This window comes from Notolabrus celidotus, chromosome 8 (assembly GCF_009762535.1).
Source record: "Notolabrus celidotus isolate fNotCel1 chromosome 8, fNotCel1.pri, whole genome shotgun sequence".
NCBI classification, from domain to species: domain Eukaryota; kingdom Metazoa; phylum Chordata; class Actinopteri; order Labriformes; family Labridae; genus Notolabrus; species Notolabrus celidotus.
The window spans coordinates 28,466,411-28,490,826 of record NC_048279.1 but is presented as its reverse complement, the minus strand read 5'-3'; the positions used below and the strand labels follow the sequence as shown (position 1 = coordinate 28,490,826).

Genomic DNA, 24,416 nt, shown 5'->3' with positions numbered 1-24,416 from the left:
AACAGAGAAAGTCTTTGCAGATTATGGAGCCATCTATTGCTTTACCCATGAAGAAGAAGTAGTAAACAGTAAAGAAGACACCTATCACAAACAGGTCATGTTTTAATGAGCTATTACAGATGCAGAGGCTGTGTGGTGAGCAATTTCTTCTTCTGGGATCTGACTCTCCAGCCGTGGAATTTTGTCTGAAGGTGACAAGTATAAAACAAAATCAGTGTCAAGTACTAAAGCACTGTACGGTACTTCTTTTGCAACACCATCCTGACGTTATAAGGCCGTACATGCTGGGGCTGAAAGCAGAGGACGTAGATCGGCAAGTTAGAAATCCATTATAATTACATCATCTCTTAATTGTGTTAGCATTCAAAAGGGACACACAGAAAACAATACAGGCACTCAACTTGATGACAGGAACAAAACTCAGTGTATCTGACATTTCATGTAATTCATAAGACGCTGACTTTCCACTGACTTTGGTGATCCTCTGACTTTTCCTCAGCAACACCATGAGGTTGACATTTCTGTTTCTCAGTAAAATATCTGAACAACAATTGGAAGGATTGCTATGACAGATGGTACAGACAAGATGGATTGTAATCATTTTGGTGAACTTGAAGGTCAGGACCCGTAGTGCACATACAAAAATTCCAGTCCTTCATTTTATGTCGGAATACCTGCAAAACGAATTACACTCAGCTTTCACTGTACTTGTATGACAACTGAACAAGCAACTAATTTCATCCAAACAAGCCTGACTGAAATTCTGAGCTCCAGCGGGTCAACTGAGTCATTCTGGTGTTAGCATCCAGCCCAGAGCAGAGATGTGCCCAAGGCTACATTCAGACTGACCCAAGTTCTGGCTGGTGAAGCAGGGCCTTACTATTCTCTTGATTTGAAGCTAGTCTGTCTATGCAGGCAAATAACACTTGGAAGGGATCTGGCAAGATAATCAAGGTCTTCTTGTTGGCAAGTATGCGGCGCTCTGAAAGAGGGCTGATTTTTTGATAAGCACCCTTGAAATGAGTAATAGATGGATGAATTTATCTTCTGCTGTTGCTTTTTTTTTATTAATATTTTAGACTACTTGCCTTAATTTAATAGGACAGCTTAAGAGAGGCAGGGGACTGACATGCACTGGATATTGTTTGGACATGAAATCAATCCTACGACTAGTGAGATAAGGACTGTAGCCTCTGTACATGGTGGTGCTTCCCTACCAGCTAAACCAGCAGCCCTTCTTTAGCATTTTAACAGAGTATACACTAAATGCTTGTTTGCTGCACTCAGTGGTTAATACTTTGAGTGTTTAATGGGAACTTATTAAACTGTGTTTAAAAAATACCACCTTGGGGCACTGGTGGCCCTAGCCGTCTAAGCGCCCCACATACAGAGCTGTAGTCCTCGTCGCAGAGGTCGCCAGTTCTTTTCCCGGCCGCAACCAATTCCTGCATGTCTTCCCCCACTCTCTACTCCCCACGTTTCCTGTCTCTCTCTCCAGCCTTTCCTTCAATAAAGGCTGAAAAAGCCCCCCAAAAAATAAAATAAAGAATATCACCTTTTATGCTACCCCCAGTATCAGAGCACTCTCTAATCCACAATACTTCATTCGTAGTAACTTTAGGTAACAGGTTTTGGGGGGATTCCAATTTTGCTGAACTTTCGTGGATGACTTCCAATTGAAATGCAGAGTGCATGTCTTTCTTACAGCACCTCGTGGACACATGATTTGTATATGTACCTTCAGGGATGAATGCCTGGCAGAGATTGACAGACAAGTCTAGTCCACTGAGGGTGGTAAATCTGGTGAACACACAAAAGAAACCACATAATGAGAAAAGAGCTGCAATGGCTTCTGTTCGGTGAAAAAAAGCAGAATATATGTATCTGGGGATACTAAAACACTGAAGCCTGCAGCTGTTTTTTTATGATTTGCTCCTAACTTTTGCCATCTGTTTGATTCAGTGCAGCTGTATCAGAAACTCAAGGTGGGTTTTGATCCGTGAATCATAGTCCCACAAAAACAAATTTCCCAAAGCAATTGAGAAGATCTTTTTATCTTCACAGGTCCACACTAACAACTGAACTTCCCATAAATTAATAATCAACGTCTCAGAGTTAGATATTTCTAAAGAATCAGACTCTCATTGCAGCTGGAGCAGTATTCAGTAGTTTTAAAGGCAATCTAGCTGACAAACATGATCTACAAGCTAGCACAGCCAGGACTAAGTCTCCCCCTGGGCTGTACTATGAACTCAAATCTGTGATGGCAGAGCAAGATGCAATGCCAAGATGTCAAATGAATTGCAGTCAAACTAAGTAGTTCATCTGACTTTATCATGATCTGCAAACTGTAGAAAACTATATCCAAGATGTACTGGTAGAAGAGGAAGAAGGAGCAGACAAGCTTAATATTGTGTCATGACATCAAAATCACACCCAGGTAATCAGACTGTATGTGGTCTGATTTCAGCTTTATCTTTGTTATACACAATATTTCACTCTATTTTATCCATGAACTATAAAAGAAAAACATGGCCACAGTCTGAGTGACGTCACCTCTGGATTCTGAAGCAGAGTTTTGAAGCTTCAAATAGGTGAATTCAACAAAAGAGCTACTTACTTTACTTCAACTTCTTATAACTGACTATTAAGCCTTAACAAATACTGGATACCATGGAAGAATTGCAAAATATCTGGACTATTGTGTGTCCATTACTAGATTTTTACTAGACTGACTTGTACTGATGGACGATAATACAAGACAAATGAACTTTTCCAATGAGGCCTTGAAGAACATATAATACCTGTGAAAGTGTTCACTCTGTCAGGCAGTTGATGAAATCTTGGTTCTTGACCTTGGCAGAAGGAAATTCAAATTAACACAAATGAATTCATGAATGTGATTATTTCATTTCGTTTTCAAGTCGCTCTTGACAGACAATTCATTGGTCTAAATTAACATTTGCTAAAAACAATAATGGCCTCTTCTAGTTCCCTTCTTGCACTGCAATAATTAATCTGAATTTCTTTGTGACCTTAAAAGTGGATTTGTATGATAATTGCTTCATCAAGGTTCAATGTCTTAGTTAATCAACGTATTTGTGTTGTCATTGGTGTTTTTAAATCCAGAGAATCTGATTCAACAGAGGGTTTTTTTTTACTTCTATGTCCTTCTCTGTTTTTGAATCTCTGCCATCAAGGTTACACCTCATTCTGTTTTTGCAGCAACTAACATTATTTTGGCAAATGCCTTTTTCAATGAAGTCAATCGACAAAATCAACATTGTATTAAGAGGAACAATCAATCCATTTCCTCCCTGTTGTTATGAGAACAGGGGTAAAACCACATTGGCTTTCAGTCATGCTTACTATTGATTGTGAGGGGCATAATTTACTTCTGTCCCAAAGCAAGCTTTTCACCCCATTACTCTCGGCTCATGCCTGTTTGGCCAGAGCCGTTCTTGGTCTCCATCATCATTAACACCTGCCTGGTCATTAAATCGAGCAGCCAGACAAAGGGACAGAGATTATAGATTCCATCATTGCTCTTCACATCACCCTGACTAATGATTTTTGTAACAGTCTAATGGTTTGCGTGGCAAAAGGCCAAACAGAACCAAAGAGCTACAAGCAAGGCACTGGGACAAGTGTCACTGTGTTAGATTGTTTGTTTCCTCACCTTTGACATTCATTACAAAGCCGAGCACCTTACTGGTCAATGAGGCCTGACAATGAGTACAGGGTCTTCTTTCAAACAGTTTACCTGATGTAATACAGGACATGTTACTCACCTGAAAGACATCACAGCTTCATGAATAACAACACAGAGCACCACTCTGGTTTAACTTATTGTTAGGCTAAGTATTGTCTTGTTTTTGTGTATAGAATGATATATCTATATGCTTACATCCATCTACTTATATACTTGTTTACATCTGAGTGGTAGATTATAGTGTCATTGCAGAAGGACATTACTGGAGCTATGGCCCGGCTAGTAGTGGGTGGCTGAACTGCAGATTAGACGCAGCATCCTGTATATCTGGCATTGCAGTCTTTGTTCATGCTGGGTGTGGGAGCAGTTGTGTTTTATGTGCTGTATGACAGGTAGCCCGGTGAGCTTCTCAGATTTAGGTATTTTCATATGTGGTCGGCTTGTCAATAGTGCTTTATACCATGCTGTCATCCAGGCAGCTCTATCTGTGATGGGTTGTCTTTTGTTGTAGTAATTTCTGTGAATCGGCACCACGAAATGACTGTCACTGAAGGCTTGGTAACACACTGCCCTGTCCTGAAACAGCTTTCAGGAATGGGTCTTCAGACAGTTGATGATACTATGAAGGCTGTTATTTCTGGTTTCGCGATCAATGCATCAGATTTGTTCTACACACAAAAACCTGGAACAAGTGCAGAACCATGGGCCATCATACTCTACACAACTCAGCTTCTGTCTCAGGCCAGTATCGGAGGATCCAGTGGTAGCAAGGTTAGGGCAGTCTACATCCTCAGTCATACAAGTTTTTATGAAAAGCATACCCACCCTGATTGCAATAGATAACCTAAGCAGACAGGACGTAACCACTGGATTCATGTGTGGACAATGTGTGGATCCTTGTGCGGTCTGTGTCGGTGATTTTTTTGTTTTGTATTGTGTGGACTACTGTCTGCAAAGTGAATTGCCCCTCTGGACGATAAAGGTTATACTCTACTCTACAACAGGAAATAATTAGGGTCCACTTGTAGTCTGGCTTAGCCCCCTTGTATCATTCATTGGGGTCACCCGTGGAGCGCTTGAGAAATCTGGAGGAAAAGGTCAAGCTTAAGCAATGCCATTTTCTCTCAGCAATCCTCTGCGAAACAACGCGTGATGACACCTTGTCAACACTAACTAAGTGGAATGAGAATATTTGTTTTAAAGCCGACAAGGAGTGAAACCTGATGGGAAAATAAACAATGAATCTTTTTTTATCATGGAAGCATTTCGGTGGAATAGAAAAGAATTGGCTGCAAGCACACAGTTTCTAAACACAGAGCAGAAGAGTACACTTGAACACAAGGATACACAGTAATGGTCGGTTATTATGACTTTATGCAGCTCAACAGCAGATTCCCAAGTTAGAAAACGTAAAAGTCATCTGTTTTAGCCTCACCAGCTGTGCCAGCTTAAATACCTCTTGTTTGCCAATGATTGCTCTGGACAGAGGATGTTTGGCAGAGTTAAAACAATAGAAAAACAAAAGGCAGATAACTGGATCCATCCTCGGTTAGCCGTTGCCAGCCATCGATTTGAGAGGTAGCTTGACTTTTGGTGCAGGGAAGATTCAATCTCCTATTGATCTTCAAAGTGTCAGGTTCTTGTCAAGAAGGCCTTCACCACTTTCTGATGCAGAACCTTGGCAGGGCAAAGAATACGTCTGAGCAGAGAGGGAGAGACGAGAGGGGAAAGGAGAGAGATGTAGTTTAGCGTTTCTGCATTTGTGTGAGTGATGAAACAGAAGGGGAAAATAATGTCTCGAATTTACCAAACAAAAGTAAAAACAACAGCATAATTGCGTGGTTGGCTGCAGAAGTAGTGTCAAATTGTCATACCACTGCAAAGCTTTATGGGCCGTGCACTCTTTGTGCTCAAAAGCTTGGACAGCAATAGGCTACCATTCATTGTAATTGGACCTGGCGCTGCAATCTAACGCCGCTAGTTGAGTTATAAAGATTAACAAAGCTCCCAGAGGTACTATAGGGAAAGTTGAGGAGGGCTCAACTTTATGCAAATGACCTCTGATGCAAACAGAGAGAAAATCAGACGAGGGCCGATCATGGCGGATTTAACTCACAGAAAAAGGAACATTTGAATTGTTTGCTACATTACTCCACAGCTACAGTAAAGTAGCTTCCAGTGGAGATGCAGCACAGCAATGTCAATCAGTCTTGCAAGCTCTGGCAACATTATGTTCTAAAAATGTATTAAAAAGGCTAACCAAGGTTACGACAGACAAACAACTCACTTGTGTAATAAGATGGCTACGTATAGTAGGGGACCAACAGTATGAACCAATCTCTTTCATAATCATTCACAAACTGATGGCTGTCACTGGGGGCTATGTAGGGTTGTCTTGCTCAAGGACACTTCAGCATATGACTGCCGGAGCTGGATCAAACTAGAAGAAAGTCTCCACTCTCTGTCCTTGTCCAGCGTCAAGCTGCACATCCATATACAGCGTTTGTACACCCCATTATCCCAAAGACAGACTGAAAATCCTGATGCAAACTCATCCATTTGGCCACAATATTCTTCATACATAATATAATACTATAGGTAATGTGGGCTTCAGGAAAGTGGTGAAGACAAAGGACAAAAGACATGCCATTCTGTCACACAATTATTTATCCAGAAGAGCCAAATGTTGAGAATTAAAGGGAAATGTAACAGCTGAGAAGTACTTTATTACTAGTTCAGCAATACAACAGGGCCTTGCCTCTGATAAACCACTGGGTTCATGTCAAGAACTTTAGTTTGGGTCGGTTCAATTAAAATATTTAATAGAAAGAAATAGGAAAAGGAACAAATTAATCTTTTTTCTTTGTTCTGAAAAGCACAGACAAATAAACAGTTCTTTACTTGCTGGCGAGGAAAACGACGAAGAAAAATCTGACAAAATCGACAAGACTGAGATCGAGCAGCAAGCATCAACAAAAAGACCGGATTACTTTGACCCAGAGGGGCTTTCCAAATCATAACCTGCCATGTGATACAGTCCGTGTTCTAACCATCCTTTTCTCTACAATCTGCATCACCTTGAGCTCAGCACACTTATTTGGCCCCTTACTCTATTGGTGCTGGGAGGATTGGCTCCTTTCTCCACCTTGACCTTCTCTCTGATTCTGTTGTGCTATGGATGGGAACACTTGATTAACTGGCTGAGGCAGCTGAGCTCTTCCTCTCCAGGGTCATGCTCAGATCTGTGGAAATATAAGAAAAACATGGATGTATTGGTTTTCACCTCAGGTGTTCCCACCCGAGTGCAAAAGCATGAAAAAGCCAGAATGTTGTGTACCAGGAAAATAAACCTCTCTCAGGGCTTTTTCTTCCTCTTGAGGCTCCGTGGGAAATGTTTTAAAGCTGTCTTTTGTCAAGCAGTAATTTCAAAATGTGTTTTCCCCAAAATATAAAAACTTTGGTGCAGTGAGACTGGCCTTACTTCAGCATCCATTGCTTGACACCTGCATACACAGGCCAGCATGTGCTATTGGCAGGTAGCCTGTTGATGCTGTGCTATCTGATGTTCCGTAAATATGAACTGCCTGCTACAGAAACCACTCATGCCAACCTACTAGCGCTAACTGCAAGTAGCATATGCTGGGATTTGCTGATATCTTCCAACTGGCATCACAAATTGTTGAAGTGTGTCAGCACAAGCAGAGAACACGAGCAGCGATTTCAACAGTGTCTGCAACAAGAGGTATGAAAAATCACAATTAAGAGATCACACTGGTGGAATCAAGCACACAGAGAAAAAGTGAGAAATGTCATCTGCTTTCTGTGAAGAGTTGATTTTTAAAGTCAGCCAAGTATGTAATCACATATGAGAAACTTACATTTGAACCGTCCTTATACACTTGAATGAAACATGAGCACGGTGGAAACCAAGCAAACAGTATGGAAGGACAATCTTGACTTTTGTGTAACAGTGATGTTTATTGTCATTCTCTTAAGTCTATATAATGACTCATGTGATACCTGTATATCTTGAATCCATCTGATTCAAATAAACAAGACTTGTGGAATTTCTTTAAATATAGCTAATTCACATGAAGTCATGAATGAAGTGATTCGATCTTGGTGGTCAAAGGAAAAAGATGGAGTTCCCAGTGGCTGCATGTCCTACCTATTCTCATGTAATGACTCGTGAAAATCCTCTGAGCTGGGCGGATTTTGGAAAATCTGGCAAAATGTCCATTTGGATGGAAAGTTGAACTTATTAAAATGTGGTGCTCCAAGGTCTAGGACATTATGAATATGCAAAACATATTCTGACCCATTCATTTGAGTTCTACTTGTAGACGAAGTGAGAACTTCCCCTTTAGCAAAAAATATACTTAATACTTTGCTGTAAATTCTAACTTCTGGTAGCGGTGGTTTTGCTTTTCGTGTGTTTCTTTTTTGCATCAAGGCTCGCTGCACTTGTGACCTGGGGTTATGTCATGATCTCACTTGTTTCTAAAACTTACAGGGCGAGAGAAGTACTTCTGTCCAAGGGTCATTTAACCTTTAACCTTTCTTGCTTGAATCGTACTTCCTAGTCAAGCATATCTCTGCTGCATGGTTAAAGTATGTGCACAGGGCCTTTCTGACATCTGTTGAGAGACCTCTTTGTATTCAATCCCTAATATTTGCTGGCGGCTTTTTGTTCTTTTTGTGTAGTCTCAGAGCAGCCACAACATGAGATAAAAATGACCGTTTTATACAGCTTATTGTTTTTATTGTCATCCAGTCTTTTTCTTTCTTGATCAAAGTTTGATTATATTATATTTTTCATCTAGCCTACTTATTTCTTCATTTTTACAATTCATTTAATTTGTAGTATTAAAATGTTGGGATCACTAATACTGAATATGGCATCAACGTTTTACAGAAAACAGTACTTTTTCTAACACTCTCTATCATATTCTTTGTATCATTGGTATAAAGGTGTCTGTCTTTGAGTGAATATGTTAACCCATTTTCTTGGCACAAACAGTTTTATAAAAAGTAAATTAAATACAATTTTGAGAGACTTTTTAGAATGCAAGGATGGGAATGACCAGGTGACTCACGATACAATACAACATGATATGATACTATACTGTATGATGCAATACGATATCATACCGTACTGTGTTATACCGTACCATATGGTACCATTCTATTTGATATGATACGATATAATGCAATTATTTGTCCACGATAACAATAATTTCACTATCCAACAGTACTGCGATAATGGATATATTGCAAGACAATTATTTAATGATACATTATGATATCCATTTAGCTAAAAAATACAAATGCTCCTAAAAGGCTAGTGTAGGATTTATATATTTAATGTTATAACCTGTATTAATGTAACTGAAACGGCTACAGTCATTTTGACCGTGATGTCAGTAACCACAACCGGGTCCTTTTCCCTGTGCATCCCGTCTTTCCTTCCTTTATAGACCTTGGTCAGTTTTGCCTGATGAGCTTTGTGCATCATACTAGTTTGCAGCATGCAGAAACACATTTACCTCTCTTTGTCAATACAATGAGCAGTAATTATCACACAGACTCTGTGGAGCTTGAAGTCACCCATTGCAGGTTCAGTGAAACTCTCTACAAACTGGAGTGCATCCTCCACCTTTCCTCTCATCTCAGCCTGAAGAGCTGGAGCAGCTTTTGCTTTTATTTCCCTTTTTTAGTTTTTGAAAATGACTAGAGTATATTTTGTATAGCTTGTTTTCATTGCTGTGTCACATCCCTCAGTCTTCTTCTTCTGGTATTATGCAGCAGTTTTCTTCTTCAGCCAGTTAACTGCTGTTCACATTCTCCCCATTCATGTCATCAGTGCCACTGCAAGGAGTCTGATAGTAATGACGTGGTTAAACTGACAGGGAAATCCATTAGAGCGCCTTATTTGTTCAATTAAAATATTGATATTTGGCCGTGGTGCATCGATCTTTGTATTACACAGGTTAGAGTAAGGTTAGCATATCAATATGTTGTCTCACTTCTCATAAAATATTTGAAATATTTCAAAGAACCCTGCAAAAGACAACATAATAGATAAATATATGAAGACCAAAAATGTACACCCAAAAAGATGTTAATATATTTGAATTATAATTAAGTAGAGTTGTGATCTCCCTTATACATCCTTTACTAAATTCATATAGTGTTCATGCCCTCACCCTCTGCTGACAAATTAAAAACCACAACGTAAATACTTTTGTATCCAAGTTCCGTTCAAAGCGTTAAGCAGCTCAGATTGGCAGGTAAACCTCTCAGGCCCATCACCTTGCTGGATTCTGTGGCTTCAGCTTCTTTCACAAATTGCAATGACACAGGGGCTTTTGTAAACTGCTAACACTTTAAGTACAGTGAGAACAGTCACAGGGGCCAATCCCCTTCTTCACAGCTTGCTTAGTTCCAGCTGAGCTTTCACACTTTTTTTGCAGGAGAGACCATCATACCTTCTCATAATGTCATTTATGCATAGTCAGGAACAACAAGGAACAGTACTGGTGTACAGAAATGATCTTTAGTATATCAGAACAACCTATATTGAAGTATGCATAGCTTTGAAACCACAGTTAGTTTTTTTAAAGAAATTAACAGCAATAATCAGGTAGAGAAACATTATATTATATGTACAGTTGTGGACTATTTTGTTATTATGTTAGAGTATACCAAAAACTTCCTTCAGAGGTGTGATGTTAAAAGGATTCAGAGAAAGCAATGGTTTACCTGTGACTCACAAATCCACAGTCAAGTACTTCCTTTATCAGAAAAGCCCAAAGCAATCTACAGGACCTGTGATGATAAGCCGTTTTATTTTCCAGGCAGACCAAAGAAAATTGAAAAATTGTACGCTTGTTGGTCCAATGTCGTCATTAAATGCATTTAAAAGACATAAATCAATAGACTAATTCTGTACCTTGCTGACTTTAAGATTTGCATCTTTGAGTCCCGCTGACAGGTTCCATCAACGTTAACAGGAAGCCTGGACCGAGTGTCACAAGAAATACCTGCCTTGATGGAAGGCGGAGGGAAATTAATTAAAAAGGAGGCAGATAACATCTGACATTTCTGCTAACGCCAGAGAGATTTTCATCTATGAGATGACTACTCGAGGAGGGACTGTTTGATTTGTCTGTCCTCTTCAACAGCTGGGGCTGAGGAGAGGTCAGGTCATACAGCATTCTTACAACAGCGTCTTAAATTGTCTCTGCTATTATGATGTATTCTTGATGCTGATTTAGCTTATTTTAAGCAGATTCCACAAGAGTTACATCAATTGTAAAATATATAACCTCAATATAGTGTGCAAGAATCTTAAATTATACTTTCACAAGTTTTATTTCTGACAAATCATATGAGATTATTGTCCCCTGCCTACTATAGTTGTCACAACACCACCATTTTGAATTTGGGTATAATACCATTAAAACCTGATTCAGTACCACACCAAAAAAGAAAAGAACTCCTGAGCACCCAGAACTGGTTACATTTGTACTATTGATTTCCAAGCCGCACATTATACTTATGCAGTTATGGGGACTGAGGACAGATGGTCACAATATGTAGACCCAAAACAAAATGTCACCCATGATTTATCAGTAATACTCCAGAAGAAGAGTGTGGTGGAGTCTGTATCTGCACAGAGTCTGCTCTCTGTCCACATTTTCCAATTGTCTCATTTTGGACATTTAATGGGTGTCTGCTTTTGTGTGCTGAGTTTCAGCTCACAGCCAACAGTCCGCAGGTCAGTACTGATAAACATTTATAGGGACCAGGTGATCTCACTGTATCTCTCCTCATCTCTCAGTTTGTCTGCTACAGATATCAACACATTGAGTGCATCTTAAATAAAAGACCTCAAAGAGTCTTACAAAATTGTCAGTATTTGCCGACATGTAAATTATGTTATTTAAAAGAGTTGTGACTGTGACAGAAAGCAGAGCAGAGAGACACACAATCAGAAATAGTCTTCTTTGTCTTTTTCACTGCTTTGTGGTCTTTATCTCTCTCTCTCTCTCTCTCTCTCTCTGTCTCTCTCTCTCTCTCTCTCTCTCTCTCTCTCTCTCTCTCTCTCTCTCTCTCTCTCTCTCTCTCTCTCTCTCTCTCTCTCTATGTTGATCGATCACCACTGCTCGCTCTCCTTACTTGAGGCTGCTTTGGATTGAAAATATGATGGGTCTCTATAGTATTGAACGTTAAAATAATGGAGATAGCATCCTTTAAAGTATGCAGTATTAAAACATATCGAAGTACTGAATATTTGATAACCTCAAGACATACAATTCCAGCACCAACAGGCACAGTTATGAAAGACAGAACACATACTTTTCTGTTACATTGTGATCATTGAATACTGTATATACTTTTACATCATACTTGACTCACGCAGTCGTCTGTACAGGTGCTCCTTAAGGTCATACAGAAACATGTTTTTAATGTGTGTCTATGCATGTTAGGATTTAATTTTTCCCCAGTTTTAGGTCAGGACCAAATATATCTATGTAAAATATGCAAATTAGGAGGAATGAAGCATGAAACTTGGATGACTGTTGCATGATTCAGCTGTATTTTATTGCGTGACTCAAACTGTTTCTCTCATCTGTTGTTGAGGCAAAAAGAAAAATACTTAATTCATAGGCCTGAGTCATTTTGTCAGATTTTATCAAACCAAGGAAACATTTTGTAAACTTGAATAAAACAAAATAATATCAAATTCCCGAGAGCACAGTGCTGCACATATGGCAAGGATTTCCATGGAACAGATGAAATATGATAATAGCAGATATGTATAATTGTTCATGGGTTACGCAGACAGACAGAGTGGAAGCAGACATTTGCTCAGGCACTTCTCATGAAGAATAAGTCATCGCAGTGCTGAGCACACAGTGACACAGGCACACATGCAAAATGTCAGGCTGAATTTGTTGATTATTATTTGGGAAAACTTAACATTTGTTAGGAGCACGCTTGCTTTTAGTAAAACACTCACAAACAGCGCTGAGGGACAAATCGGGGTGTCACTTAGAGACAGATTTATTTGAGAAATAACATAATTCTAATTGTCCGGAAACCAGTTTTCCATCTGCATCATCGTCAGCCATGAAATTAAATTTTCACAAGACTAGCTCTGACTTGATAGAAAATGCTTCAGGTGCAAAAAGGAAGGAAGGCTCTGACTTGGTTCCTTTCTGAAGGGGTCAGTTCAAACTTTTTTGGAAAGTATACCGTCTTATATAAATAACATTATGAATATTTAGTAAATGTATTTTAATGTCTTTGTTTTTTAAATTGAGTATTTTATGCTGAGTCAGGGGTAACACAAGTTTAGCCATCCAGACTGTTGAGTAAACATCTTTTCTCCTTTATCTCTTCCTGAAACTTTATGTATTTGTCTCAATAATTGTCCAAAATTCCACGCTTTTTTGAATGTTCATACACCCTGAACAAGACCTATGTATCGGATACTATTGACTCATGGTGTTTACACTGATGACAGTATGTGGCTCGCCTCTGTTTGATGACAAGGTGCATCCACGGGTTTAAGCTGATCAGGTAACAAAGCTTTTAGCCACATAAACAAAGCTGTTTAAGCTTCAGCTCATACTGGAGAGGACAAGCTGCTTTGTATAGGACAAACTTGGTCTTTTATATGTATTTTTCTTTTTTTTAAATTGCTAAATACTTATTGACTGAGAGTCCCGCATTACTAAACTTTATGTTCCCATCGCAGGCTGACTTTGTTGCAAGTTTGGAGGTCTCATTATCTCATTATGTACAAATTGCTGCCTGCTTGTAATCATTCCAGTCTCAGAACAGTGTGTTTCATGCCTTTGCAATGTGCAGGTTTAACAACTGAAGTGATTTGTGCACGATTAGTTTACAGGTAGAGAGACAGCATGCCTCTCTGCTGCACTGTGAGTCAGGTGTGGAACATTTTACAGGCACTGTGATGAGGGACAAACCAAGGTTTCTGTCACCTCTTCTAACCTTTAATTAGATACAAAATCAGCGCTGCTATCAGTATGAGTGGGATTATAACATGTTAACTCATTCATCAGTGTTTATCCAACATATCAGTCTAGTACCTGACACTGAATTAAAATAAAGTCACATCATTAAACATGCTTTTTCACAAGCACGGAGTACTGCAATAGCTCTCTATCTGAAATGAAATAAGGACTGCAGCTGAAGCTTGTGGGGCTGCATGGAATACAGGCTAATAAGATGTCAAGACTTAAGACACAGCTTCCTTTTACCACTGGGTAGGGAAACTGATGCCATGTGTCACACTACACGTTTTGGGAAGTTGGCTCAAAGTCGTTAAGTAATGTTAGCTGGTGGACCTACCAACAAACTGAGATGGGGGTTGACTTGGAGTAGCAAGGAGGTCAAATGTCTCATCGATGAGCATGTTTGTCAAATGTTTGACACCTCGTTGTTGGGTGGATTTCTCTCTCACAGCCTCGTCTATCCCTAGCTTGTTTGGGCAAGACACTGAACCGTGAATCGCTCCATGAGGTGTAGCCATCAGCGTATAAATGTGTGTGTGAACAAGTGAATGTAAGTGCAGCATAAAAGCCCTTTTGAGAGTTGGGACGCCAACAGTACAGTCCATTTAGCATTTCCATTCACCATTTATCATGCTAACCCAGAGTCATAGCTGCTGACTCTGAGTGTGAAATACATAGTATGTTACCCACTGTGCAAGTGTTCAAGCAGTTATGAGCTTAAAATTTGAAATGTTTAACTACATAACTATTATTCATGTTGGCACCAGCAATGTATGAAGCAAAGGAAATCCCTGCATATGAGTTTCATATCAGAGACGTTTCATTACCTAGAACAAATCATGTGTAAATCACCCAAACCTGAGAATGTCTGGAGCCTTTGATGGGTGGAATAATGGAGGTCTGGGCCAACCAATCAAAGGACTTCTCCTAGACTTAACTTCAAAGCAAATTTGAGAAAACTGGTCTGCCAAACATTTATCCTTTAGAAGGAGAGAAGTAAAAAAAGATAATAATGAATGTTTGATCATAACAGTGAATTAATCTTAAGGCTGCTTCATCTGGGAGACCTTCATTCATTATAGCTGGAGCCTCATGCGACAGTGTTCTTGCCATCAGGTCCCAGAAATTCCATATTTATGGTTTATTTCCAAACTCTTTTATCATGATAACAAAAAAGCTCCACTGTCAACTTGAACTCACCGTGGAGGCATTTTTAAACTTGGATACATATCTAAAGCTTGTTGTTCTTGGCCGTAACATGAGCCAGAAATTCAGTTTGGACTGTTTGAAGCAGAGGTGCAAGATGGGCTTTGTAGTCCAATATGTCAAATATTGATTTTACCTTTCATCCCACCACATTGGCTGAAACTCTTTGTGTCTCTTTGGCTTGCTGGATGTCCGACATTTTTCCCTGATGCCTTTGTTTACTTAGCAGGAATCAACTGTTTCTGGTGAGCTGGATAGCTTGTGAAAATTGAGACATCCAGCACAATGCTGCGCTATATTTCCATAAGTCTCCTTTCTCTCAATCTGCTTCCATGAAATCCTTTTTGATTATGTGCAATCCCTCCTCAGCACCTGGCTGCTGACCATTTTTCGACACACAAATGTCCGTTTGGCACGAAGAATGCAGCAGACATGATTCTGCTTAACATTTCCAAGCCGGACAAATTGGGCTACGATACCAGCTGTTAAGCATGGGAAGGCTAATCAGTTTAGCAGAATGCTGAGGATTATGCAGTCAAAGAAGAGTTGTTGTTTCAGACACAATATACTGCAGAGGACAACACATCTGCTGCTGCTTTCATTATCTGAGCTATTTCTGCTTGTTCATTCTGGGAGCTTGTCTTAGCCTCGTTATTTGCTCGCTGCTGTTTACCACAGGCCTGTTGTGTGAGAAGTGTCCAATTAACTGTGGATTTGGTGGCATGTGCTATCACATCAGGGCTCCCAGAGTCTCGCGTCGTTTGTGCGCTTGTGTGGCAGGGTGTGAGGGCTTTAGGCCAGCAGTTTTAAATAACTTCCCTCAGCTAAATGTAGGGCATAAAAGCATGGCATGTCTGCAGGAGATAAAAAAGGGAGAGACAGAGAGAGGCCGAAGTGTCTTACATACAGACTTCATGTTTTGTATGAAGAATGATTGCAACATTACAGAAAAGTTCATTACAATAACAGATATGACCGAATTTAAATACATTTTGGTTCCTTACATGCTGAGAAAATCTTCATCTAAGCCAACAAGAACTCAGAACTTTAAATATGAGTGTTAATTTTTCTAGGTAGCAGACTGTGAAATTGAAAGAGACAAACAAGTCTCTCCTGGATTTGAAGAACTGCGGGACCACAGTGCTGTCTCACCTGTTACTGCAGAGAACTGGTAAATATTCAGAAGCCTCTCGTAAAATCCCGAACAGCGGCACATCAAAACATCTGCAACTGGAGTCCTTGAAGTCAGGATACTCTTTTGCTCTTCAGTACTTTATTCACTGCAGCTTTTGACTCTGTGCTCCTTCACCCTCGTGTAAGGCATGCAGTGATCTTAAGTCTTCTCTGCAAATTGTTCGAGACTGGCCAAATGAAACAAGGTCCCATGGTTCAGACACTGTAAGAGTCTGACTCAGGCACTGTGCCGCAAGAACTGATGCAATAAACCTTTGTTTAGGGATGTAGTCGCACAGCGTCACGAGACGGTGGACACTGAGCTCTCAGCGTGGGGCCAAAGTGTTTCCTATTCCAGCCATTTTAATCCCCAAAATGGATACTTTGTTAAATTTTACTCCACTTCTGCAGGTCTCTGACTAAATGTACTGACCCCTTTTCTTTGACTTATAAATGTCAATATATTCCGTCATATATACATGTCTTTTCTCTCCTGTCTAGCAGATGGATTTACCTTTCATCTTCTCTGCTCCATCTGTTCATGTTTAAAGTACTGACACATTCCTGACTCCTTCTTTGTTTCATCCAAGCTGTGTGCATAAAGAACGGCTTGCAGAGGTATATCTCTGACCCGAACGTTTGCCTGATTCCTTTGTGACATTTAAGTGACCTTTCAACTGAACAGTATCCAGGTTTTGATACAGTATTTCTTCTCTCTCTCTTTTCCCTTTGAGTGTTTAAAAAAAAGTGGGAAAGCTGAATTTGCTTTTTCATCTATTGTGCTTTATTCTCTTTGAAGCGAGACAGATGAAAAGGAGGATGGTGGAGGTTGTTAATACTTTTTTTTTTTTTTTTTTTAAAGCTACTCAAGGCAATCTGTTTTGGAGGCTGGCAGTGTCTCTTCATGCACGTGTTGCTGACTTTAGATGTCTAATGGAATGCTTGTGTTTAGTCTTTGGGTAATGTTAATCAAAGTAAGCATTTCAATTTAATTTAAAATTTAAATAGATGGGAACAGTTTGTGTCACATTCATGCACTCTATCACTGGTTCCTTCCCATTTTAAGAGGCATTATGTTAGCAGGTGATGTCATCCACATCTTTCAGCCACAAACAAAATATGCAAAAAGACATGTCATTGAACCAGAGCTATTGAGAGATCCAAACACACTCACTCACAAAGTACACATGGCAGTAGGGTTGGGAATCACCTGGTCACTCAAGACACCATGGTACAGTAAAGTATGATACGGTACGATACGTAACATTACATTACAATGCGATATGACACAACTTTCATATCACTGTTAATGTGGGCCATGCATCATTTCCTTCCTTATCGTATCAAGTTATAAGTTCTGAGCTAACAATATTGTAAGCTAGCTGACTGTGATGTTAGCGACTGTGTGATGAATACTAGCATTAGTTGTTGTGGTCTAGATATGTACATCTATCTCCATATTTCACTATTTAATGTATTTTTAGCTATTGAAAAAAATCAAGAGGCAGGTACATTAAGAGGCAGCTAGATTTAAAAATGCTACGGAAGCAGCTACTTCTATCAAAATACAAAGAGTATACAAAAATATGAATTTGAACCCAAATTCAATTATTGTACATTTCGGTAATTGTTCAACAGTTGACTTGAGATTAATTTTTTTATTGTTATAATAATATACTACTGATAATAATTATGATAATAACAATAATGATAATATGATTATATTGTATTAATATTATTATTGTTTATATTCTTATTCTTTTTATTCTTATTCTTTTTGAGTCACTTTAAAGCTGTTGTGGACCACAGGAAGAATAGCTGTTGCAATGTGACAGCTAATTGGGATCCTTATGAACTAAACTAAACAGATTCCTTGTATATTACACTTTACAAACATAGTATCCAGCATAATTGGTTATATTAAAGCCTTTAAGTTCTTCATCCTGAGAATGAATTTAGAGGACAAAGGATGTGAATGTGGTGAATTATGGGTCCTATAATTAATTCACTGTAAAGGAAGACTATAGCCTTAAATGTATTAAGTCTATGAATGCATTTATTGTGTTGTCACCATACATCTCATTTATACATTTACAACACTCTGAGTGTTGGCGCTTCCTTTGTTTGTAAAATGAAATGTGTTCTGAGTTAGCCATTAAATCTGATTATTGAAATGTGGTAATATTGCAAACAGGATTAATTCACCAAGCATGCATCCACACAGAAATTTATGACCAGTGCTAATGTGCTCTTGAGCTCAGTCAATGAAAGAACATTCTTGGACACAATGCAGTGACACCACAAGAAATGATTGCTGTTAGTTCTCCTTATTGTGCATGTAATTGAATTGAGCTTTGGATCAATGCAGCTGGGCCTAAAGCCTCCTCTGGCATGTTTGTGTCATCAATTGAGTTGAATTGCAGAAAGTTGGACTCAGCCCTTGCGTCTTGCTACATAATAAAACCATTGCCTGGGCGGTGGTCTGAGTAACACTGTAGCAGAGGATGATGACTGCGGCCCTGACTTGACTTCTGGCAGCGCTCAAACCTTGAAAGTTGCTGAATTGAAACGTGAAGTAATTCATGATGGAGGATGTAAAGTCTGGTCTTTAAGCCAACAGGAGGGAATGATGATGTACCACACAGGCTTACAGAAACAAGCCGGTGATTGAAAGGGTTTTATTGCACACAGGATTCTCTGTAAGCCTGCAGGGCTGAGCTGAGAGGGGGAAAAATACAACAAATGGCAACGAAAAACCTCATGGTAGTGTTACAGTGGAACTTAAGCGCGTTACCTGTTCAACCTCTAAAAAAGCTGAGTATTCACAGTTTCCGGTATTTACGTAACAAGGACAAAAAGACAGTGAATAAGCGGTGAAGTGAGTTGAGCCATGTTGACAGTGTGGCCTTTTGTTCCTGGCGAGGACAGCTGTTAGATTGAATTGATCTGACTTTAGAGCCTAACCATTTATCTTGGTCAGTCATATCTGATCTGTGGCTGTCAAGTGGAGACAGGCTCCTCTGAGAAATAAACCGCTTGGAGAGACAGTGAAGGGTCTTATTTACCTCTATACCTCGACCACAGTATTTCTTTTCTACATATACATATTTGATTCCTTGCTGTTGTGCCCAAAGTTCAATATTTCAAGCTGAAACAATTAAGACAATCAATGTATTGATGATATTTATCCTTAGCTGTTGGAATTTGCTGTCTCTTCTCTAATTGATGGTAAACTACATAAAGGCGTTATGGTGACTGGCTGAAACAAAGCAAGGTTGATGATAAATCACCTTTTATTATTTCTGATTTTTTTTTTTTACATTTTATAGACCAAACAATTCCTCATTAAATTTGTGAATAAAAGTTAAAGTTAATCATCTTCCATAGTTGTAAATCTTGTATCAAAAGAATCATTAATGTAGTTGAAATAGGCCCCATTTGTTTTTGTTTCATAATAAACTGAAGGAAATTGTTTCTCTGAAATAATATCAATTATCTTTTATTGCTTATGTAACAAAACAATATTTATTTTCTTGAAATAAAAGTCTAAATTTATAATCAGATGATGCACAAATATGACGTTACTCTAAATGGTCAAATTGGGATGAATAAACATGCTCTGCTGCTTTTCCTCCAGCTATGAAAGCATTGCACTTTTCCCTGAAGCCATATTTCCCTGATATTTTTACACTAGTTCACCTCCAGCCAAGGACCCTAGAGGAGAAAAAACAAAACTTAAAGAATCTATCGGCACATTTGCAGCTAAGCGCTGTCACTCCAAATTAGACGGCAGTGAGTTGATCCTTTTGACCGTGTCTTCCGCTACCTGGGCCATTTCTAAGCCACAGATGATAATCCTCGAGGGGCCCTCATTAAGTCTCTGCTCCAATTAAGCCACACACATTTTGCCGCAGCACAATTGCTCTGTACCACAGCGTGCAAATCCTCCAACAGTGGATTAGGCTGATCAGTGGGTGGGATAGAAATAGCAGCGTTGGGAAGACGGTGAAAGAGGTGAGCGTTTCTGAGGTGTCAGCAGAAGCAGTTGCTGCTCACACGTCCTGTTGTACAATCTGAGTTCAGGGAAAGTATATCGGATGTGAAATTTAACTAAATTTGTAGTTACAGTAGAAATGGCCCAGTTAAGTGGCTCAAACGTGGCTTAGCAAGTGGAGTCACTGAGCGAGCCAGTGCTGCTGAACTTTGATATAGTGAAGAAATTTGGCTGGCCTAAATTTTTCTTATCCTTCAAAGTTTCATAATCCATTTTAAATCCAGTTGCAGTCTGGGTGAGAGTGTCTGGATAAGATGTCTTAGCATCTCATTGACTTTGTGCTGTATGTTTGACCACTGTGGAAGGATAACATTTTCACTGCAATACTGACATGCAGTCATAGCATTAATGTAGATTTCTAACATTTAATTGATCAACAACACTCAACTCAACTCAACTTTATTCATGTAGCACTTTTCATACATATAAACATGCAGCCCAAAGGGCTTCACAGAATAACAGAGAGACAGAAAACAACAGCAACGGTAAAATTATAAAAGGCAGGATTATAAATAAAATACTTAAAAATAAAATCAATACAGTAAAATTAATAAAATAAGTAATGGTGGAAAGAAAAGTTAAAAATAAGGTAGCGTTAACAAGATCAGATGAATACAAGACATAAATAGATAAATAAATAATTAAATAAGATAAATAAATGTTAAAGTAATGATTAAAATAATAATGATTCAAATAATAAAATTAATAATGCAGTCCAGGGCTAAAAATAAATTACTTCAAATTAAAAGCTAGATTAAAAAGGTAAGTCTAAAGTTAACTTTTAGAAACACCTGGAGAACTCACCGTTTTAATGTCCAGGGAAGTTACAAAATACAAACCTGACAATAATTATGCTCATTAAGAACAGACAAATCTGCACTTCTTTCTATCCAGTAGATGAATGGCACATGCAATAATGTTCACAATAACTGCACTGATTAATGACCTTGAGCTCTTATATAATAGTTTGTAAGAAGTGTTGGTTTCCCTGGAGACGAGCCTCTGCAAGAGTACTAGTGTGGACTGTAAGTGCACCCTGTTGGCCGTAGACACATTGAGTGACGTGAGGAAGTATACCACTGTCTTACATATGCATGCAGTCACTTGATTAATTCATGATACTGTACAGTAAGCTGAATGTGCTGCTCTCTGATATCCAATGAACCATAGCTGTCTACCCACAAAACCGCAGCCACAACCACACCACAGCAGCTGCAGATTAATCAAGTAGCACAAGTGATTTCTAAGACAAGGTAGCTCAATAAGTAGCTTCATTTGTCACTTTGCCCTTTTGTAAAGTAAAGCTAAATAGGCTAAACACATCTGAAAGGTTGGTTGGTTTTAAGGATGCTCCTTTGAGTTGCATTTGAGCAATAGCTGATGTGCATTTTTACAGACAGAGAGACGGAGTGCATTCAATTTTAAAGCCTGTACCACAGAGTAGGATGGCGTGAGCCCGGCAAATGCTTCTCACTTGTCTTCCCGCAACTCAAATGATGGTGTAATGAGCCATTCTCTGGCAGCTATTTAGGCAGAAAAATTATCAATTTGACCAGGCAAGGAGAGAGATGCTGTGCATATGTCATGCTGGTCTTTTCCCCGCCTGCTTCCCTGGTGTGGCTCAGCTAATGCTCTTCCTTGGACTGACATTTCTTCCAGGATGTTTATCCTGGATCGCTGAGCATTTGTGGTGGCTGAGTCGGTAAAAGTCGTGAGCTCACTCTCCACGTCTGCTCTGATTTGTGTTTCTTTTGTTTACTTTCAGACCCTTGGGTTAGTGACCTGTGAATAGAGTCACACCGGGGATAGGACTTCCTTGCCTCTGTAACAGTGTATGGACATCTGACATTGGGAAGCCCAGCAGGTATGTCAAAATGAATTCCTGTCTTGTTGTAATTCTAGATTTTTGCCTTTTCATTTCGGTCGAACTCTCATAAAAGGTCAGCTTAACACAAAGCTACATAAATACAGAAAACAACATTACTTTAAAAATACAAACCAAACATGGCATGTCGACTCAAGCATGCACACACACACACGCACACGCAACTACATAAAATAATCTATGAGAAGATGATTAGTAACACTGCGAAAACCTTCTCCCACCAGTTACAAAAATCCACCTGCTTAGCAAGGAGGCCATGGCTATCTGCAGTTCAGCCCATTAGAAATCATGTGGAAGGTCAAATGTGATTGTGTGTTCAGCTATAGTGTAACTTCCTCTATATCTTCTTAAGCTCAGTTTGGCCCTGCAACAGCAGAAAAACACATGAAATGTGTGATGAAGCAATGTTCAACACTATTCTCAGAACTGCAACCAGTTTTGGTAATAACAACAACAAAAAGATATTCTCGACTTCAAGCCTGATGTGACTGTGCCATCTGTTCAGTGTTTAGGTCCCCTGGCAGTGAAAGCCCAATTACCCCTAGTTTATAGTATATCACAGATAATTAACACGTTTGTTATCCACAACTTGGACTTGAATTTGATTTTCAGCACAGCTCTGTCTGGTATTATCACAGCGCTCGCGTAGTAAATGGTTAAATTGAGATATTAGTAACTGCAATGAGTTCTGGGAGCACTGTGGGGTATTAGATAATACATGTTGGAATTGTCCTCCCATGTCCTCATTTTTATAAAGCTCTGCAGCTAGTGGGGACAGAGAAAGAAATGGTTTGAATTGTGCTGCTCACAGAAATTGCATTATTTTCACTTATTGTAACCATAAAACACAAAAGAGCCACTTGTCTTCCCAGACGTGTTTGAAATGTTGCCTTAAAAACAATAATATTAAAATCTACTGCTGTAATTTCATGAAGAACGACCACAATAACAAAGTTTCCTCATGATAGTTTGCTGATTTAGACTTCTGCTGCTGTCAAGGAGGTTTAAAACAACACACATTAGTGGATGCAAGTCGTATGAGGGTGGTGTCATTAGGACAACTTGTTTAATAAGATCTGAGTATTAACTTGACCTAATGAAACAAGAGGAATTAAGCATTCCTTTACAACAACTACAAAGAGTGATGCTAAATCAGTTTAGTGAACAAGCCCCTCCTGTTTGGAAGCAGTTACGTAACTCTAGGTACAGATATACTGGAGAATAAACTACCAAAACTTGGGCATAAGAAGCACATCCAGAATGTTGAGATATTGCCTCCCTTCTCTGAGTGCAGGGTTATCTAAGTTGAATTTTGTCAACATGGAAAAAATCAAAAGAAAGAAAAACGTAGTTAACTTAACTGAATAACCAGCCTCAGCGTCGCTCCCCAATGCTTAACAGCATCAAAGTGATATTTTCCTCCCAAAGGGCAGAGATGACAAAGAATGACTTTCAGGGTGTCAGACACATCTAACCAACATGCCTAAATGCCCGGCCTCAAATGCCACTGCTGCATGTTTATGGTCAAAACTAATGGGCATGGCTGTGTGTCCCTCTATTTTCCTTTCATGTCACTTTTTCAATAAAAGCACCCGGGCAAGATGAGGCAAGACTGGGACTGGGTGGAAATTAATGTGATCACGTCGGGAAAAGGACTGTGCTGAACGACGTGTGGAAGGAGAATGTGTCTCTCTGAACTCCCCTGCTGCCGTGAGGCATAACACAATTAGACTTTAGATTGTTTTTTCTTCTCCGTCTGCCCATCTGATTTCTGCTCTCGCCAGGCTATTCTCTTTCATCTGCTTTATTCCTCTGTATTGTCATAATGTAGCAGACCCTGAGTGCTCTCACAGATCACTGGTACAGCTTATCAGTGAAGTGGTGCCGCTTCAAATTGGGTGCCTTAATTTAGTCTCTCTACATTCATTCTCAGGATTACACTTTCAGGGGGAAAAGGCTGTGGTGGTGGAAAGGAAAGATAAACATACTTTAGGTAGAGCAATCTAGAGTGCAGTGCATGGAAATGCAGATTTTTTGGACTAAATGAAGAAAGAAAAGTGTCTGTAAAGTTCTGAATGTTGGAGCTACTTTTTGCATTTAGAAACGGCTGCTCTGAATAATCCTCAGAAGTGTTTGAGAGATAAGTGGAGGGCAGGTTGACATCGGGTCAAGTTAAACTGCAGGAAAAATTCAACTCATCCCTGAAATATTTCAGCGCTTTGTTGAAGTTAATGACCACAGTGTTTGATTCTCAACGAACACAGTGCAGCTGCAAAATACAGTAGATAGAAGTAATGAGGTTTACATGCATCACCTCACAATGGATCGCAGACTCAAAAG

The 24,416-nt window shown here is 39.3% G+C and overlaps 1 protein-coding gene and 1 long non-coding RNA gene across 8 annotated transcripts in view; one reads left to right on the top strand and one right to left on the bottom strand.

The window, feature by feature from the left end:
• The window catches only part of lingo2 (leucine rich repeat and Ig domain containing 2), a 257,875-nt gene that overhangs the window by 62,004 nt on the left and 171,455 nt on the right, over positions 1 to 24,416 (top strand). For 5 of the 7 annotated variants that reach the window (XR_004632019.1, XM_034689163.1, XM_034689165.1 and 2 more), the window contains one exon: positions 21,957 to 22,055. The exons of the other annotated variants lie outside the window; for them this stretch is intronic. The gene's annotated coding sequence lies outside the window, so the exon portion shown is untranslated. The remainder of the gene's footprint in view (positions 1 to 21,956; positions 22,056 to 24,416) is intronic. 7 annotated transcript variants of the gene reach the window in all.
• LOC117816813 lies at positions 5,085 to 10,536 on the bottom strand. Its single transcript, XR_004632020.1, has 3 exons — positions 10,475 to 10,536; positions 6,790 to 6,954; positions 5,085 to 5,411 (listed from the first exon to the last, which is right to left on the bottom strand). It is a non-coding gene; the product is annotated as an uncharacterized LOC117816813 (long non-coding RNA).